This window comes from Staurois parvus, unplaced genomic scaffold (genome assembly GCF_062004578.1).
Source record: "Staurois parvus isolate SC_StPar_1 unplaced genomic scaffold, SC_StPar_1.0 ptg000027l, whole genome shotgun sequence".
In the NCBI taxonomy this organism is placed as follows: Eukaryota; Metazoa; Chordata; class Amphibia; order Anura; family Ranidae; genus Staurois; species Staurois parvus.
In genome coordinates, this window is record NW_028317823.1 from 2,548,300 (window position 1) to 2,569,093 (window position 20,794).

The 20,794-nt window shown below is 40.8% G+C and overlaps 1 long non-coding RNA gene across 1 annotated transcript in view; it reads right to left on the reverse strand.

Annotated features, from left to right (window-relative positions):
• Positions 1–364: 364 nt before the first annotated feature.
• Positions 365–20,794, reverse strand: part of LOC149471140 (uncharacterized) — a 235,001-nt gene continuing 214,571 nt past the window's right edge. Inside the window, exon 3 of the long non-coding RNA XR_016307280.1 lies at positions 365–460. This is a non-coding gene — a long non-coding RNA (uncharacterized LOC149471140). The remainder of the gene's footprint in view (positions 461–20,794) is intronic.

Here is a 20,794-nt window from a genome sequence, read left to right on the forward strand (position 1 = left end):
AAAGTTAAAGTAGATAAAATCTCATATAAGCATTACATATTAGTACAGGGCTACTAATTGAACAATGAGTCTGCTCAACCTTGGAGGTCTGAATGCCTCCTGAATTCCTTCTGCAAGGTTCTTCAAAGGCAGCCAGTTTTAAAGATTTTCCTTGGCAACCATCCCAACTCTATAAAGCACATTTTCAAGAAAATATGGCTCAAAAAGCAACTCAAACAACACTAAAACATTCCCACTACTGTGCTGATACTGCAGTTGAGGCACATACTTTATACAAAAGACCTGATATGTGAAGTTCAGAAAGATGTCGCCCTGGCCGTCTTCCAACCATTAAGCTCCCTTGCAAGCCATATACTTCATAGTGTTTACCTGTCAAATATCCGTCTTCAGGGTCAAGCCCTGCTGCCCTGGTCTTTTCTTAATATTCCCCGTCCTTGATCTCCTCCACCATTAGTAGGACCTGCAATGAACAAATGAATATGAGATCTAAAAACCCATTAAAGTTTGCTTTCAAGAAAATGGAAATAAAAATACAAGGTCATCGTTCTAAGGCTGCCCGCAGAATCTAAAGAGCAGCTTGCAGACGTTTACTTCAATGCTGTGACCATTTCACTAATGTTACATTATGGAAATTTCAGCAGGAGCATTGAGACTGTCCTGCCACAACAAGAGGGAGGGGTGCAGAGCTAGGAACCTCTCACATCAGATCTTGCTACAAAAGTTACCGAAACATAGCAGGCGGTGGCTGATTCAGCTCAACAAGATCAATCCATAATGGTAATATAAGGACTGGGTTGAGCAAAACTTTACATAAAGGTGAACTTAGCCCCTTCCACTGGCCCATGCAGACAAGGAGGCCCAGTAGTTTAAAATACAATATGCCATTTGTAGGCATCTAGACCCTATTTGTCACTCATTAAGCCTGGTGGAAATACTCTCAATGTTTACATTCCTACATTATGGTTTATTTCGACAGTCCTTGGGCGTTCTTCAACCAGCAAAATGGCCATCAAGCCTCCTTCTTTGAAGACAATTAAATAGATTATCACTTTAGTTGTCCTTAAAAGAAGAAGGCCCAGCAGCAATTTTGTTGTAGACCATGTCTTGAAAATTAGCCAGGACGTAGGAATGTAAATATTGGAAGTACTGTATTTCAGCCAGGCTTCACAGATGACAGAAAAGGCCTACAGGTATACTATTTGCATTAAATATATTTTTTTTTTTCACAACTGTCACAGCACATTTTAAAATACTGGGACCCCTTGTCTACATGGGCTTGTTTATGTAAAGGGTGAACTTAACCTTTAATAACCAAAGAGAAATCACACGCAAACCTAATCTAGGTAAAGTGCAAAATTCTACAGTAGGTACCTATTGATGTGACTTCAATAATGTGAAATATTTTCCTTCAAGTAGGCACCAATTCATTAAGACTATGCAGATATTAAACCATATTCAAATATTCAATATTTTTATTTTTCAATATGCTGTAATTAAAATAAAAGCAAAGTCTCATAGCTATATATATCCTGATAGTGGGGGTAGTTCCTCTAATCCTCAAGGGGGAAGGGTAGTGGTATCAATGAGACACTGTTATTAAAATAAAATGTTCCCTTCTACGCTTTTTCCAATTATAGTAATTATCGAGCGGTCATTTTTTTTCTGCACAAGATTGGCATGTATCTGTACAGCAGCAAAGCCTCATATCTATATAACCTGATAGTGGGGGTAGTTCCTCTAATCCTCAAGGGGGAAGGGTAGTGGTATCAATAAGAAGAACTCTCTGGGTTGCCATGGAAACCTAAGCCATGTGATTAGAGTGGAGTTACCACATGACCATTGCCTACTTCAAAGCAATCGCACTAGGAAGCACTCATGCAATCACCTGTGAGCTAAAGGTACCATGATGTAATTATTCCATGCGCCAAACCTTTACCCTGTTACCATGGGAACACCAAGTCAGTTTCCTGACTCCATTAAGTACTATTTGCACCTAAATGGTCAAATAAAGTAAACCTCTTCTGTTGTATGAAGATTTCCAACCTCCGTACCCTTCTACCAAACACACAAGGAGCTATCGGACGTTTGATTTCTGCAACTAGAATCTCCGTCTTAGTATACCATCAATTAGGAAAAAGAAAGAAAAGATCTAACCCTCCTAATGCAATAGAGGTGCTTTCCAGTTTGCTCCTTTATGATCTGTATGGTCAATAATTCCAATCTGATGGGAAGATGAGCCAAAGCACTAAAAAAGGAATTTAGTAAAACTGGAGCTGAATCTAGAGTAGCTGTGCATGGCAACCAAAACCAATTAGATTTTAACGTCAGTTTGTTCAGTTAAACAAAATGAAAGCTAGAAGCTGATTGGTTGCCATGCATAGCTGCTTTGGGGTAGTAAATTCCCCTCCTAGTATGCAAGGGCCTTGGCAGTGACATTGTAAAAAAAAAAATGTTTATTAATTTTAAAGTGTGTGTAAAGTAAAAGTAAATCCTAACTGAATGACATTCAGTTTGCTGAACCGCTGTGTACTATAAATTACTGCTTTTTTTTTTTTAATAAAATACTTTTGTTTTTCTTTTTTTGCTGAATCTCAGTGTTGCTGATCTCCTGTAACTTTTTCCCATCTACATGCACTCCATCAATAGCATTTCTCAGAGATTTCCTGATGGTGATAGCAGCCTGAACAGACATGGACACAGAGTTGTCACTTTAGCAGGAAGTGCCAGAACAAAGGCTTTCATGGCAGGATCATCAGCTATTATTTCAGGGCCCATTTACACTTGCCGGAACACATGTAACATGGAATACTGCATTGTGGTGCCATGTATCTTGAATGGCACCCCAACACACTAAGGCAGTGCACCTGTGTTGTGGTGCGCCATAAAGCATGGTGGTCCATTTCTTTAGAAAATAATTGTCATGTGCATGCTAGGGTATGTTGGCAGGGCAGGATAGATGGGTTGGATGGGTCGGATCTATCTGATCTGGGAGTGCAGTAGAAAAGTCAAGGGGCATAATGTCAGCACTGTGTGAGTCACTGATAGTCTGTCACACAGCGTGGCAGGGATACAGGGAACTAGTATGTACTTTTCACTTGGCATGCTTCAGAAGTAAAACCTGAAGGTAGTGCAAAGGCAGTGCAAGAGTGAACAGGGAATGTTAGCATGTATTAGACTGTCATTATTTTACTTTACTTTATATCAGGTATACCTATCAGAGTGCCCCTGTACATCAAAGTCCCCATCAGAGTGCCCCCTTACATTGGGGTCCCCATCAGAGTGCCCTCTTACATCAGGGTTCCCATTAGAGTGCCTTCTTATATCAAGGTCCCCACCATCATGAGTTACCCTTTCATCAGGTGTCCCCATTACAGTGCTACTTTACATCAAGTGTCTCCATCAGAGAGCCCCCTTATATCAGGGTCCCCATCAGAGTACCCCCTAACATTAATTGTCCACACCAAGATGCCTCCTAACATCATTTGTCCATTATCAGAGTGCCCTTTTACGTCAACTGCCCAAATCAGAGTGCACCCTTACATCAATTGTCCCCACAAGAGTGCCCCCTAACATTAATTGTCCTAGTCAGAGTGCCCCTTACATCAACTGCCCACATTGGAGTGCCCCCTTACATCAATTATCCCCATCAGAGTGCCCCTTTACATTGGGGTCCCCGACAGAGTGCCCCCTTACATTGGGATCCCCATCAGAGTGCCCTCTTACATCAGGGTCCCCATCAGAGTGCCCTCTTACATCAGGGTCCCCATCAGAGTGCCTCCTTACATCAAGGTCCCCACCATCATGAGTACCCTTTCATCAGGCGACCCCATTACAGTGCCACTTTACATCAAGTGTCTCCATCAGAGAGACCCCTTACATCAGGGTCCTCATCAGAGAGCCCCCTTATATCAATTTCCCCCATCAGAGCACCCCCTAACATTAATTGTTCCCACCAAGGTGCCCCCTAACATCATTTGTCTTTGTCAGAGTGCCCCCTTACATCAACTGCCCACATCAGACTGCCCTTTACATCAAGTGCCCACATCAGAGTGTTCCTTACATCAATCGTCCCCATCAGAGTGACCCATTATATCAATTGCTCCCCCATAGTGTCTCCTTGCATCAAATGTCCCTATCAGAGCCCCCCTTACATCAAATGTCCCCATCAGAGCCCCCTTACATCACATGTTCCCATCAGAGCCCCCTTACATCAAATGTTCCCATCAGTGTCCCCTTACATCAAATGTTCCCATCAGTGTCCCCTTACATCAAATGTCCCCATCAGAGCCCCCTTACATTAAATGTCCCCATCAGAGCCCCCTTATATCAAATGTCCCCATTAGAGTTCCTCCTCACATCAATTGCCCCCATCAGACAGGCTAAGGATCTGTGGATGCACTCTTAGAGTTTGGAGGAGGAGCAACTTGAATCCAACCTTCACCTTAACACCCCCCTACATCTGGACCTGGTTGGCAGACTATTCATTTTGAATGGGCTGCCTTAATGTAACCCACAGCAAAGAAGCAAATGGGCCCTCAATAAAACCTGCAGATTTACATTTTGAAAATTGCTTTTTAAATTACATTAACATGTTAAAGCTTATGTGAGATTTTTAGCGATCGGTTTACATTTTAATGACATTTCCACATTGTGATAATTATAAAAAGCAGAAGCTATCTTTTTTCCTCGCTTTTTAGCATTGATGTGATAAGGAAACAGCACTGGGCTTATGTCATGCAATCAATTGTGATCCAAAAAGTGCTCCGTGTCAATTTTTTAAAGTGAAAAATAATGTTGGATTCAATTCTCATTAATATTAACCAGAAATCAACAAAGTGATACTTAACAGGCCCTTCCATATATTTTTTTTCCAGCAGCCAGATTACAGTTATCAGAAATTAACTCAGCCAAATATTTTTTTTAAGGAAGACAAGTAGCAGTCAATCCTGCATTGTGTAGATAATTGATCATTATACTTGTATTACTCTGGGCCAGAAGACTGATCTTATAATTAACTGGGACTCGGCTCCTAATTAGGATATTTGTTATTCATGTTTGGCAGGAAGAATCAAGTACATAGAAATTAACATAATGCCTCTACCTAAAAAAAAAATCCTTGTAGTAGATTTGAACTTATGAATAATAATCAGAGAGAGACACATCAAGGGAACGCTTGATGAGAGGGAAATATGTTCCTGATTTGTGGAGTGCTGGAATACAGGACTAATGAGAAACAGGGCTGTTATTGTTGACCTTATCCCACCTGTCATCACAGTTATGACCCTGGGACAAAATTCTTTCTTAGCCAGTCAAATGTCAAAGTATTTGTTACATTTGTAGGTGCGCTGGCAGGAAAGACGACTGTGGGATGACCAGCTGCCTGCTGGTGTGTTGTGTATACTATTACTACAGGCAGACCACAGGCTGTGTTTCGCACCCGGCTCAGTGTTCGTGGGCCCTAGTGATATTAAAAAAAAAAGAAACAAAATCAGCTTGTGCTTCTGGTCTTTCCTCTTCAACCTATATTTCCATATCTTCATAGTCCTCCCATTCACGTAACTCTAAAACCTAACCCCATCATCTTCCACATGAAACATCTTCTCTGTAAATTCAGCAACTTCTCTACTATCCAGTGGCAACACCACCCCCCTACCCCTCTTTCCCCTTCTTTCCTCTATGTACAACTACCTCCAGAACATAGCCTTGTAAAACTAACACCCACAACCAATGATTACATACCATATGCAACCCCCTTCACTAATAACCACCTACCACATCCACCTCCTTCACCTTGCATAACCCTGCAGACCTAAAGTCCCCAACCAATAACCACCTATCACATCCAACTCTTTTGTCATCCACAACCCTGCAGACCTAAAGCCCCCAACTAATAATCACCTATCACATCCAACTCCTACAGCACAAACAACTCGGCAGACCTTAATCTCCTAACCAATAACTACCTACCACATCCACCTCCTTTACTATCCACAACCCTGCAGACTAAGAACCCCCAACTAACAACCACCAACCACATCCAACTCCTTTACCATGCACAACCCTAATAGACCTAAAGCCTCCAACAAATAACCACCTACCACATTCCACTCCTTCATGGCACACAGCTCTGCAGACCTAAATCTCCCAAACCAATAAACACCTACCACTTCCACCTCCTTCACCTTGCATAACCCTGCAGACCTAAAGTTCCCAAACAATAGCCACCTATCACATTCAACTCCTTTGTCATCCACAACCCTGCAGACCTAAAGCCCCCAACCAATAATCACCTATCACATCCAACTCCTACAGCACAAACAACTCGGCAGACCTTAATCTCCTAACCAATAACTACCTACCACATCCACCTCCTTTACTATCCACAACCCTGCAGACTAAGAACCCCCAACTAACAACCACCAACCACATCCAACTCCTTTACCATGCACAACCCTAATAGACCTAAAGCCTCCAACAAATAACCACCTAGCACATCCCACTCCTTCATGGCACACAGCTCTGCAGACCTAAAACTCCCAAACCAATAAACACCTACCACATCCAACTCCTTCACCTTGCATAAACCTGCAGATTTAAAACTCTCTACCAGTAACCACCTACTACATTCAACTCTTTCAGCTTACACAATCTTGCAGACCTAAAACCCCCAACCAATAATCACCTAACACATTTACCTCCTTCAGTATCCACAACACTGCACACCTAAAAAGTCCAACCAATAATTACCTAATAAACCCAACTCCCGTAGAATCCACAACCCTGCAGGCCGAAGACCCACAACCAGACCTAAATTCCAACCGCTAACCACCTGGCATCCAAATCTTTCACCTTCCAGAACTCCAGAGACCTAAACCCTCAACCTACCACTTTCTTTAACATCTTAGACCATTACTCTTCCTTATTATCTTCACCTTCAAACATTTAATCCCCATTCCTGTATTGTCCTGAAGGAAACACTTTCACCTCTTAGATTTCCTTGCATGCAACACACAACAACCTGCTCCCATATGTAACACTCATCTCACATAACCCTAGAACCTCCTTCCCAAAAACTCAACTACCATACATTCTCATACATCTAACAGTTCAGAACCTCCTCCAAAATCCAATACAGTCACACATCATAAATATGTTGCTGTTTTTTAACACAACATTCTTACCCCAAAAACCTGTTCAAACCACCAGCTGCCTCTAGCACCCTGTAAGTCCTACCACCTCCGTTGCCACCCATGCACAACCCCTTATAACACCCCAAAACTTATACCCCATCTTCTAACCTGCCTAAACATTTATTATTCCAACATGCCACAATGACCCTTGCTGATCTCACATTCTGTTACAATATTTTTATTGAAGAACATGACAAAAGTAAAAAAGACACAATAGAGCATGAAACAGAACAAGATCTGGAACCTCTTGCAGAAGATAAGTTACTTCATATAAGAATGTAATAGAAATGTGCTCAGGAATGTTTTGTAGCATACCATAGAGTGCACAAGTCTAATTATTGTAATATAAAAATGGGAAAATAACTTCTCTGCACTAATGTGAAGGTTTATTAGTGTTTAGCTGAATGGACTATTTCTGGGTTGTAGCTAGTACTCTCTACATATGAGACAACTGGAAAACCTCATCTAACATTTTATTACCCCAATGCCACTGAAGTCAACATTTAACCCCTACAAATTCACTGCAATCATTCAGAACTGTGTGCACATGCAACCCCATCACTTATGTGCACACTAAAGCTGGCCATACAGGGTTAAATTTTCGTTCACACAATCCGTACGTAATTAAAAAAAAAAAAGTCATAGCATTTGATGAGGCCATCTCTCAGTCAATTAAATTGGTTGTAAACTTCAAACATGAAATATGGATAAAGCATATATCTCTATAGTGTGTACTTGTCTCAATTAAGTGCAATAAGTGTAATTTCCATCTGCTGCTTCATTCCTCTGCTATCAGCATGAATCACTTCTGACAAGTTTTTCTGACACCAAGAGAAAAATGGTGATGGGGAGGGGACCTCCAGCAGATTGACGGCCTCAGCTCTGTTCCTGTGTGGAGGGGTGTGTGTCTCTTCCCTCCAATCAGCTCTCAGAAATCTCCTCACTGAGCTCTGCAGAGTGTAACTTCAGCTCTCCGCCCCTTTTTTCTGAACTCCCAGACAAGATTTATAAATTCTAGACTTTGAATGTATGGAGAGAAGAGAAGACTGTAGATAGACAGGTTCAACTTCTTTAGGAGGATTTGTTTAATCTCTTTACCATCTGAGGCCAGTAACTTTACTTGGTATAAGGGTTTATAAATACTTAATTTTGTTAGAAGCCCATACATTTTTTCTAATTCTTGAGAAATCTGCTATCCCTTTTATTTAAGCATACGTAAATCCAAGAACAAAAATGTAATATGTTGCAGTTTACCAATCTGTGGATGTGGTGATTGCATTTGTTTTCATTTTTAAGGCTTTTTTCATTTTCACTTGGTGATCCTTTGAATAACATGTTGTATCTACATTTAATTTACCATTGTATCTATGGAGGGAGCAATGGTTGTCACACAGACTGGGCTTCAAACATGTCCACCTTTGTTCAACTGAATTACATGGTAGATTAATGGAACTAGAAGGTAACACAATAAAGATAAGGATGCTTGCACTTTCTTTTCAGCTCATAGCAGGGGCGGACTGACAACTCATGGGGCCCCCGGGCAATACGCGATCATGGGGCCCCTGTGTCCTTGCCCAAACTCAAAAAAGCCTATGAAAAAGGTACCAGGAGCATCGCATGGGGCCCCCTACTGACCCCGGGCCCTCGGGCAGTGCCCGAGTTTCCAAATGGTCAGTCCGCCCCTGGCTCATAGGAAGTGACAGGGACACTGGATTTCTGGCAAGATAACCAGGGATTTTCTGTACTTGTTGAAAATGTAGTTTACCTGAAGAAAACTAATGCAGCCACTACATAGAAGGACTGGTAAATTGCAATATATAAAATTTTTGTTTTTGGGTTTAGATACACCTGAAACTGACTAACTTAGGCAATTCCATCTCTTCCAGGATTAAGGGAGGCATCTGCTTCATGACTACTCTTAGTCATTCAGCTGTCTATTTTTAACACAACAGTTGTACAGAGAGTCTTCTTTGCTTGTATAGGGTTGCCCCCCGCTGGTTGCAAGTGGTAAATATAAAGTATTCATATAAAAAAAAAAAAAATATATATATATATATATATATATATATATATATATATATATATATACACACACACACACACATATATACACAGTGTATATTTTGTATTTACACACCATAGATAATTTATGAATTACATGTAGAGTGAAATATATATATATATATATACATATACACATTTTATACGTAACAATTGCCTTTTAAATCTGTGGAAGTTTAGGTTACACAGCAATTCTTAAGGGGATAATCCACTGTCTTTCAGTGTACCAGTTACTGTAGAAGGTTAGGCTATACAATACCCCACCTTTTAAATGCTCCATCCCCACTGTTCCCTATTGCTATGTGTACATTTTAGAAGAAGTTGCAATGTAAATATCTTTTTTTTCCCACATGTTTCTATGCGGTCATGTGACCACAATGTCTTGGCTCCTTTTTGCAACGTGCAGAGCCGACAACAGGACTGAATTCCAAAGAGCAGTGACATCACTCAGCAGCCTCCACTGTTCTAGGTGTTGTTGGAGGAGCAGAGAGTTCTTTCACACCAACTGCAAATGAAAACAGAGGAATGGAGCTTTGCAGTCATGTGACCTCATAGGAAAACAAATGAAAAAAGGTATTTCAATTGAATTTTATGCAAAATTGTATGCAGCACAATGGGGAATAGTGGGGAGGCAGCTTTTAAAGATGGGGTGTTGTATAGTCTAATTTTCTACATTGAATGGTCACACCCTTCCACTACAGACACTGGATTAGCCCTTTAAGAATCTCTGCCCATACCGATCCACAAAAAACTATTTCTCCTCTAGGGGAAGAGAGAGAGCAGCCGCTGATTTAGTGTTTATTGCCTCGCCCTTCAGATGGAAGCAAGCTAAATCTTCTTAACACCATTAAAAAAAAAAGAAAAGGAAAAGTTCCCCACAATGGTTTATGGCAATTGAGCAAATGAAAACCGTTGTAGATTTGCTGATGGCAGCACATTAAAGATGCAGTTATTCTTTTCTCCCAATGATCTGTTAGAAAAAGAGACAAATGTAATATACTTGACTTTTGCCCTTTATAAGAAGAAGTCAGTAAAAGGAGGTGAGAACATTTTTTGGGAATTGAAAATAACAAAGCCTGAAAAGAACACTTGTACCGTTGTGCGGCAGACTGTAAAATACATACGGGGTTACTGCAAGAGCAAAGTGTGCTAACTCATAGCAACAAAGCAGGAAAAATCTTACATCATTTTTACTGTAGGACATTGAAATCTGATTGGCTGCAATCACTCACAAAGTGCCTCTATGCCAGTGGTGGGCAACCTTTTTTTTCAACTGAGCCAAATCTCGCCAAAACCATGATTGAAATTTATTTTGAGAGCCACATTTTTAAAACTGAAAATACATCTCCCATATAGTAATTCATCCCCCATAGTAATTCATCCCCCATATAGTAATTCATCCCCCATAGTGTAATTCATCCCCCATAGTGTAATTCATCCCCCATAGTAATTCATCCCCCATAGTAATTCATCCCCCATATAGTAATTCATCCCCCATATAGTAATTCATCCTCCATATAGTAATTCATCCCCCATAGTAATTCATCCCCCATATAGTAATTCATCCCCCATAGCAATTCATCCCCCGTATAGTATTTCATCCCTCGTATAGTATTTCATCCCCCGTATAGTATTTCATCCCCCGTATAGTATTTCATCCCCCATATAGTATTTCATCCCCCATATAGTATTTCATCCCTCATATAGTATTTCATCCCCCATATAGTAATTCATCCCTCATATAGTATTTCATCCCTCATATAGTATTTCATCCCCCCATATAGTATTTCATCCCTCATATAGTATTTCATCCCCCCATATAGTATTTCATCCCTCATATAGTATTTCATCCCTCATATAGTAATTCATCCCTCATATAGTATTTCATCCCCCCATATAGTAATTCATCCCTCATATAGTATTTCATCCCCCCATATAGTATTTCATCCCCCCATATAGTATTTCATCCCTCATATAGTAATTCATCCCTCATATAGTATTTCATCCCCCCATATAGTATTTCATCCCCCCATATAGTATTTCATCCCCCCATATAGTATTTCATCCCTCATATAGTAATTCATCCCTCATATAGTATTTCATCCCTCATATAGTATTTCATCCCTCATATAGTATTTCATCCCCCATATAGTATTTCATCCCCCCATATAGTATTTCATCCCCTCATATAGTATTTCATCCCTCATATAGTATTTCATCCCCCCATATAGTATTTCATCCCTCATACAGTAATTCATCCCTCATATAGTAATTCATCCCCCATATAGTATTTCATCCCTCATATAGTATTTCATCCCCCCATATAGTATTTCATCCCTCATATAGTAATTCATCCCCCCATATAGTATTTCATCCCCCCATATAGTATTTCATCCCCCCATATAGTATTTCATCCCTCATATAGTAATTCATCCCTGATATAGTAATTCATCCCCCATATAGTATTTCATCCCCCCATATAGTATTTCATCCCTCATAAAGTAATTCATCCCTCATATAGTATTTCATCCCCCACAGTACTATTCCCCCCCCCCCTTCTAGTAAGCCAAGTCCCCCGTGTCAATTCACTTACCTTTTGCGTTCCTCTCGCTGTCTTCCCGCGCCGTTCGGGTCTTCAGGGCGGACTGTGAGAGGAGCCTAGCTCCCCTCCCCTCACGTTCGGCACGCTGCCCCGCCTACACACATCCTGACAGCCACATCCGCAAGCCGGATTAAAAGGTCCGCGCGGACTTTTGGGGCTGCCAACCGAGAGGAGGCAGGGGAGCGGCCGACCGAGAGGAGGGAGGGGAGCAGGCGCCCGGCACACAGAAGAGCCGCATTAGACTGGGTAAAGAGCCGCATGTGGCTCGCGAGCCGCGGCTTGCCGACCACTGCTCTATGCTATTTACTGAAGATGATTTTGAAATTACCCAACCAAAAAATATATAAGCTTAGGTTTGCATGACCATTCTGAGGCCAATATCAACCACCCAATGTTGGGCATCACCACCAGTTTATGTACAGTACTAAAATGCATGCAGAGTTCCACACTAAAACACAATTCATGTGGAAAACCCAATCATTAAAATATTAACTGTTCTCCTCACTATGTATTTTATAATCACGAACAATTAATATGTATTAACACACAAAAATGGGGTCAATGCATGTAAGCACCAGTTAGAAAGCATGGAATAACACATAATAAAAGGATGTTACCGAAAGCATACAAGAGATAATTATTGTAAAATACAGTGTGTATATATATATATATATATATATATACACACACACATACACAAACACACATTCAGGTATAGAAAAATCTTATTTTTAATGATAAGCATTTACAACTGATATTTTGTAGTTACCAACAGAGATGAGAGACAAAACAGGAATTTTCATGTACTATACCATACCTCTTGGAAATCAATTTCCTTTTACTCCTGGGTCAAGGTGGTTGGATAGTCTGAGGACCCTTGGTGGCCATTAATAACTGCCATCCAGCTCAACTCCCAAAGGTGCCCAACATTGGCTCCCACCATCCTTCCTGCTTTCCTTGACTCTAAGGAGTGTTTTATCCTTTGCTGCACTCCAACTCATTGAGCGGGTGTTGGTCCTGCAGTTCCTCACTACACTACGATACACATTTTCATGCATGAACCTTATATATATTGGTACATTTCCACAATTTCCTGATGAAGGAAGTATTATCCTTTGAACTGCGTCAACGAATTACATGTCCCTAGCCCATGGCTGGACTAGCATATCATATGTTATAAAAGAATGTACTGTTAGATGAACAAAATATCTGTAAACTGAAAATCTAGATTGAAAAACGCAATGTTATCCTAGGGTTGATACCCTGGTTTATGTGTTTGTAACACATCTTTTTAAATATGTTTTTATTATACATGTTAATTGTTTGGTACAAATAAAATTTGAAGTAAAAATATAATTAATGTTAGTCATTGATAATTGTATGAGTGGCACCTAAAAAAAGATCCCATTTCATTATTTGTTGGTATATAGTACAGGGATGTGTGCAAACAAAATGTATGGCCAGCTACTACTAGTTCAACTTGATATTTTGTTGTTTAGTTGAGACTGCAACATTAAAGTAGAACTTTGGTTGCCCATTAAAAATATGTGCTGCAGCATTCAATCATAAGTCCACCTGTATTTACATTTTTCTTTTAGTTCCCTTATAAAGTCCCACAAATACTTGCTGATCCTGCCAGCGAAGTCCACCTAATGCAGCTTCCTGTGATGGGGTGGCAATGATGCTGCACTGCTCCTGAATTCAGAGCACAGTAGGCACTCCCATGTACACTGTGCCCACTTGCATTACAGAGAGATGAAAAAAACTTTGTCAGGGACATGGTTATTAGCATTGTCACTGCTGATTCATAGACTGATCTATGTGTAAAAAAAATATAAGACAATATACACAGTAAGGAGACAATATAAAAAGCAGCATATAACAAAAAAAAAACCTTTTTTTAAAGAACAATCTTCCAGTGCACAGGATATATATTTATATATACATTTTTTTCTTTGGCACTGTCATTATTCTAGTACAGTGGTGGGCAACCTTTTTTTTCAACTGAGCCAAATCTCGCCAAAACCATGATTGAAATTTATTTTGAGAGCCACATTTTTAAAACTGAAAATACATCTCCCATATAGTAATTCATCCCCCATAGTAATTCATCCCCCATATAGTAATTCATCCCCCATAGTGTAATTCATCCCCCATAGTGTAATTCATCCCCCATAGTAATTCATCCCCCATAGTAATTCATCCCCCATATAGTAATTCATCCCCCATATAGTAATTCATCCTCCATATAGTAATTCATCCCCCATAGTAATTCATCCCCCATATAGTAATTCATCCCCCATAGCAATTCATCCCCCGTATAGTATTTCATCCCTCGTATAGTATTTCATCCCCCGTATAGTATTTCATCCCCCGTATAGTATTTCATCCCCCGTATAGTATTTCATCCCCCATATAGTATTTCATCCCCCATATAGTATTTCATCCCTCATATAGTATTTCATCCCCCATATAGTAATTCATCCCTCATATAGTATTTCATCCCTCATATAGTATTTCATCCCCCCATATAGTATTTCATCCCTCATATAGTATTTCATCCCCCCATATAGTATTTCATCCCTCATATAGTATTTCATCCCTCATATAGTAATTCATCCCTCATATAGTATTTCATCCCCCCATATAGTAATTCATCCCTCATATAGTATTTCATCCCCCCATATAGTATTTCATCCCCCCATATAGTATTTCATCCCTCATATAGTAATTCATCCCTCATATAGTATTTCATCCCCCCATATAGTATTTCATCCCCCCATATAGTATTTCATCCCCCCATATAGTATTTCATCCCTCATATAGTAATTCATCCCTCATATAGTATTTCATCCCTCATATAGTATTTCATCCCTCATATAGTATTTCATCCCCCATATAGTATTTCATCCCCCCATATAGTATTTCATCCCCTCATATAGTATTTCATCCCTCATATAGTATTTCATCCCCCCATATAGTATTTCATCCCTCATACAGTAATTCATCCCTCATATAGTAATTCATCCCCCATATAGTATTTCATCCCTCATATAGTATTTCATCCCCCCATATAGTATTTCATCCCTCATATAGTAATTCATCCCCCCATATAGTATTTCATCCCCCCATATAGTATTTCATCCCCCCATATAGTATTTCATCCCTCATATAGTAATTCATCCCTGATATAGTAATTCATCCCCCATATAGTATTTCATCCCCCCATATAGTATTTCATCCCTCATAAAGTAATTCATCCCTCATATAGTATTTCATCCCCCACAGTACTATTCCCCCCCCCCTTCTAGTAAGCCAAGTCCCCCGTGTCAATTCACTTACCTTTTGCGTTCCTCTCGCTGTCTTCCCGCGCCGTTCGGGTCTTCAGGGCGGACTGTGAGAGGAGCCTAGCTCCCCTCCCCTCACGTTCGGCACGCTGCCCCGCCTACACACATCCTGACAGCCACATCCGCAAGCCGGATTAAAAGGTCCGCGCGGACTTTTGGGGCTGCCAACCGAGAGGAGGCAGGGGAGCGGCCGACCGAGAGGAGGGAGGGGAGCAGGCGCCCGGCACACAGAAGAGCCGCATTAGACTGGGTAAAGAGCCGCATGTGGCTCGCGAGCCGCGGCTTGCCGACCACTGTTCTAGTATATACAGACATGTAAGTGGCTTTAGCACTCCTTTACTCTAACATTGCCCCCTGAAGAGTGATCGCTTTTCTGAAGACATTTGACAGGCAGTGAGGAGGTGTTATGTTGCCTCTTCACTGCCTTTTTTAACCCCTAAAAAGCCCACATCGCTCCACAACAGGGAGCACAGTTTTTTGCTGCACCATGATGCAAAGCATCATTGCTGCGGCATGTGTATACTCCTGTATGGATGCCCTTGCAGCTTAAGAGGGTGGCAAAAAAAAAAAATCGCTCAAGTTCCCGTGTGTGTGTCTGCCAACTGAAAGATGGCACTGTGCTACTTCTTCAGGCTGGCAGGAACTTATTGGGGACTAAGTTGTCTCCAGTTTTGGGCTCCGGGTGGCCATCTTGTGGAAGCCAGAACCTATGATTGGCACTGAAATCATGTGAGATTTGGGTGGTAATTTTGGCACGGCCATGATATATATCAGATTCCTTAACCATTCAGGAAGGCTTTTCTGCATGGGATGTGGGAGGAATTAACAGGATGTAGCACGGGATGAAAATGTATGCTTTTCTCTTTCAGGCGAGTTTGGAGGCCTCAGGAATGTAATTAAAAAAGTAGTTATGGATAACCTATCTGAGAGGTGCACCAATAATATGTGTACTACAAGCACATCCCCCCCTTCCACGACCCCAAGCTCCTGTGACACCTAAAATGGGAACAGTATTGTAAGCATTTTACCAGTATGTATCTGGCACTTTACTCTAAGCATTAGCCAGTTCTTACCATTCTCAGGGACACTCATTTCCCTTACAATTGGACTCTGTCTACCAAACTAGCAATAATCCAGCTGGAACTATGTTAAGCCATATTATTGGACTATACCTACCAAGTGGTGTTCAAGTGATGTGCCATGTGTTTGCAACTAATGTTTATTTCCAAGTAAAGCAGCCTGAAAATCAGAAAAGCTTCCAAGTATGTGCATAAAAGTCTTATCATGTAAAGTGGGTATGTTTGCTGCATCAAGGTAAACTCATAATATGCTAAACTGGTAATCAATGCACAAACCTAGGAGTCGGCGGCATTATGTATAAAGCACAGCCAATACCAATGGAGTGTAACCTGAATAAATCAGTGTGAACATGACCAGCCTAGGAGCTGGTGGTGATGGTGGAAGGGAGTCATTCTCCTGGCGGTGAGAGAGGGAATACGCAATGGAACACATGCCAGTTGACCTGTCTACCCATGGCTCTAGGTGTTTGGTTGGACCTACTGGGCTTTAATCTGTAACTACATATGAAATGCCAGGCCCTGTGTAAGAGTGCGCTCCAGAAGTGAAGAGGGGTTAACATCTATAGTGGTACCACCATAGGAGACAGCAGTATTAAAGGTTCCTTAGGTATTTTCCCGTAGTTTCCAGGCAGCCATGCGCACAGTCACAGTCACTCCTTTGGCTCAATGAACAGTCTAGGGGTAAGCTTTCCTAGTGCTTTAATGAAGAACTTGAATAGGAGTAGGGTAACTATGGGATACTCCAGTAACCTTTAATAGCAATTTTGATGACATTAAGCTTCTCTCTGTAGAACTGTGAGCAAAGTCCTTGTACATGTAGAGAATGGACTGAGCTTTGTAGTAGCAACTTAAGGGTATAAAATCTTCTTCTTAGAACAATCTGAGCAAAGTCCTTTTACTAAATTAAATAGACTGAGCTCTTTAGGACATCAGCCAGAATGTCCACTTTAACTACACAGCACCAGAACAGAGTCTCACAGATCTCTCACACTAGTCTGTGCTCATCTAATGTCTTCAGATGTTGGTTGCCTCCTGTTAATACCATCCAGACACTTTCTCCCAGTGATAGCAGACTAGACGCTCAGATGACAGGCCTGTCAGTCAGCTTCCAGTAACTTTCAGCAACCAGGCCCCCCAGCTAAGGCCTCACAAACACCAAACACATGGCAGGATTGCCTAAGGGGCAATCAACCCTTCTTGGGCTGTGATCTCCCCCTCAGGGACAAGAAACTTCTGTTCCAGGTCTCAAAATATTTATACCCTTTCCCAGCAATCATGTGTGCAAACTGCACAGGGATTGGCTGAGACACTATCAAGCTGCTCAATTTCCTTACTCCACACCTATGTTCCAGAACCATCCAGAGGATTCTGAAATGCAGGGAGAATCATTCAAACCTGCAACCAATGAAACACAGAACTGTCCTAACTAATCACATGCAGCTGCACTGATGACAGTGAGCTAGAACTAAATTTGCCTAACCCAAAAATTGCAGCCGCACTGGTGACAGTGAGCCAAACTAAATTTAACCTAACCTGTCTAGGAGGGTGCAGATCAGGAAGATGAAGGGGAAATGGTTTTAAACCAGCCTTCATTGTGTGTAGACATGGAGCTCTGCATGGAGTGCTTGAGCTGGAAATTGGCTAAACAATCTGGCCCCTGGGTGACTCCATTTACTGTGGGTCATTAGCTGGAGGGTTCGGCCACATGGAGTAGCTAGAAGGCGCCTACAAGTGCAGACATATGTATAATTAAGTGCCGTAGCATATATTTTTTTAATATGAGGTCATAGCCTTACTTTTAATACTAAGTTTGCCAGTAAACAAAAAGCTGTTTTCTAGAACACTGTGTAGCCAGAACTGGAGAAATATTTAACATTTCCAGTGGTAAATATTCTAAAATTGTCTACATTACATTAACACCAACCATCCACATAATTCACAAAGGGTTGGACTGCATAAATAATTAATTCATTGTGATAAGAAATAATACCACAAGTATGCTTTTAATGCATATTTGATCACACTACTGCATTAAAATGTCCTTGTTAAAAAAATTTCCACGTAAGATTTTATATTAATGTTCATTAGATCTATAAAAGGACCATGAGATCTATAAAAAGGACCATGAACATTCTTATACTTTAAAGACTAAGCCCACCCAAAAATGATATTTCCATTATAGGTGGACACATGTAATTCTATCTATCTATCTATCTATCTATCTATCTATCTATCTATCTATCTATCTACTTTATAAGGGCTTTTAATAATAATGGTGATACTTGTCAATGCAAGACAAACACATGGCTAAAGGAATAAGAACAAATATGACAACAAATCGCCTCTGAGCAACCTGTCAAATATCTCTGAAAAGTGATCCACCATGGATTTCCATGCTTTGGGTGTTTTCTGATGGCATCACATACAATTCAGGACCAACAGTCCTGCATTTTAAGTGAAGATACGGATGTCATCAGAGGTCATGTTTTTGACACAGTGGCCATCGAAGGCTATGTCTTTGGCACAATGGCCATCGGAGGCCAAGTCTTTGGCACAATGGCCATCGAAGTCCAAGTCTTTGGCAAAATGGCCTTCGGAAGCCAAATCTTTGACAAAGAGGCCATCAGAGGCCAAGTCTTTGACAAAATGGCCATTGGAGGCCAAGTTTTTAACATATTGGCAATCGAAAGCCAAGTCTTTGATGCAGTGGCCTTTGGAAGCTAAGTTTTTGACAAAGTGGCCATCAGAGGCAAAGTCTTTGACAAAATGGCCATTGGAGATCAAGTTTTTAACACAGTGGCAATCAAAAGCCAAGTCTTTGATGTAATGGCCATCGGAAGCCAAGTCTTTAACACAGTGGCTATTGGAGGCCAAGTCTGTGACACAGTAGCAGAATACAACTAGAGGTGAATGTTAGCACAGCACAGAGGGGTAAAGTAAAAATACCATTAGCCTCCTAAAATCAAACTAGTTGATCCACACTTAAAAACGTAACGTTATGTGAATTTACTGGATCTCTAGTTGTAAATACATAGAGGTACAGTATGTAGGCAAATTCACACTCATGATCAGGAATTCCAAGTTCAATGATATGCAGAAAAAAGAACACAAAACAAGCAGCAAAGGAAGCTAGCCCAAATCAATGCGTATTTAATTACATTCATAAAATTTAACTTGGCCTCTTATAAAGCCGCAGCGTTATACTGTAATATCATGGCACAGCTGTGTATAAACACAGAAAAGATTTCCTCTATTTGTCTCAGCAGCCAGCAGATAGGATTTTACAAGGGGGAGACATAGCTCTCACAATGAGACACTGATACTCTTTAAGTTGAAAGTTAATAAAGAAAACAGCTGTGTGTACACGAGGTCAGATATAAGTCCAGAGACAAGTGGAATTACGGCTCACGGAGGCAGTCGTGGAATGTTTATGGGTGTAGTTTTGAAGAGGATGAAAAATGAGGCTCTACGCAATATACCAGGGGAAGAGGATTCACTGGGCGTCTTGCTTTTCAAAGGAATGTAACTGCTATTTTCTTCTGTTATTATGGTATTTGTCTGGTATATAGAAGGATAATAGTATGTATATGTTTTTCTCCAGTTTCTGTAGCGGTGTCAGGACTGTTTTTAGAGCATATATACTGCAAGCGCTGAATACAGAGGCTACAACTTCTTTAGGCCCATGAGCTCAGAGGAAGCAAGCAGAGCTCTTATACCTACTTCTAATTTACCATCTCTGCGCTCATATTACATGCAGTAGAGGAATGGGCAGCATTTCTGTTCCAATATATTCCTTTTTTCTTTTTGTATACATTATAAGACTAAATGTTTGCGGACACCTGATTATCGTACCTACAAGTATGTCAACACCCTTTCAAATTATTGAGTTCAGGTGTTTCCAATGAAGGCTATAGTGAATGCTACAGTATACAAAGACATTTTTAGACAATTTTGACAAGGCTCTCTTTCTTCAAGTATGAGTGTGCCCCTGTGCACAAAGTCATCTACATAAACATATGGTTCAATGAGAATGTTGTGGAGGAATATCAGGGCAGGGTGTCAGAGAAGAATCAAGGAAGGGTGCTATGAGGGGAGTGTCATGGAAGGAAGCCTTCAGAGAAATATCAAGGACGAATGCCAAAAAGAGAGCATTTGATAAGGATGCCATGAGGGGAGTGTCAGGGAAGGGTGCCAATAAGGGAATATCATGGAAGGGTGCTATTAAGAAAGTATCAGGGAATGGTGCTATGAGGGGAGCATCAGGGAAAGGTGCCATCAGGGGAATATCAGGGACATTTGTCATCAGGGAAAAATCAGAGAAGGATGCCATCAGGGAAGTTTGCCATGAAGTAAGTATCAAGGAAGGGTGGCACCAGAAGAGCATCAGGGAAGGTCATGTCACTGGAACAAATCAAGCAGGACAAGTATTTCCCTGCCTATCACATTTTAGACAATCTTGAAGTTACATTAGGATAGTTTTCAGTCTGTTATATATTCAGCATTTTAAATACCTTT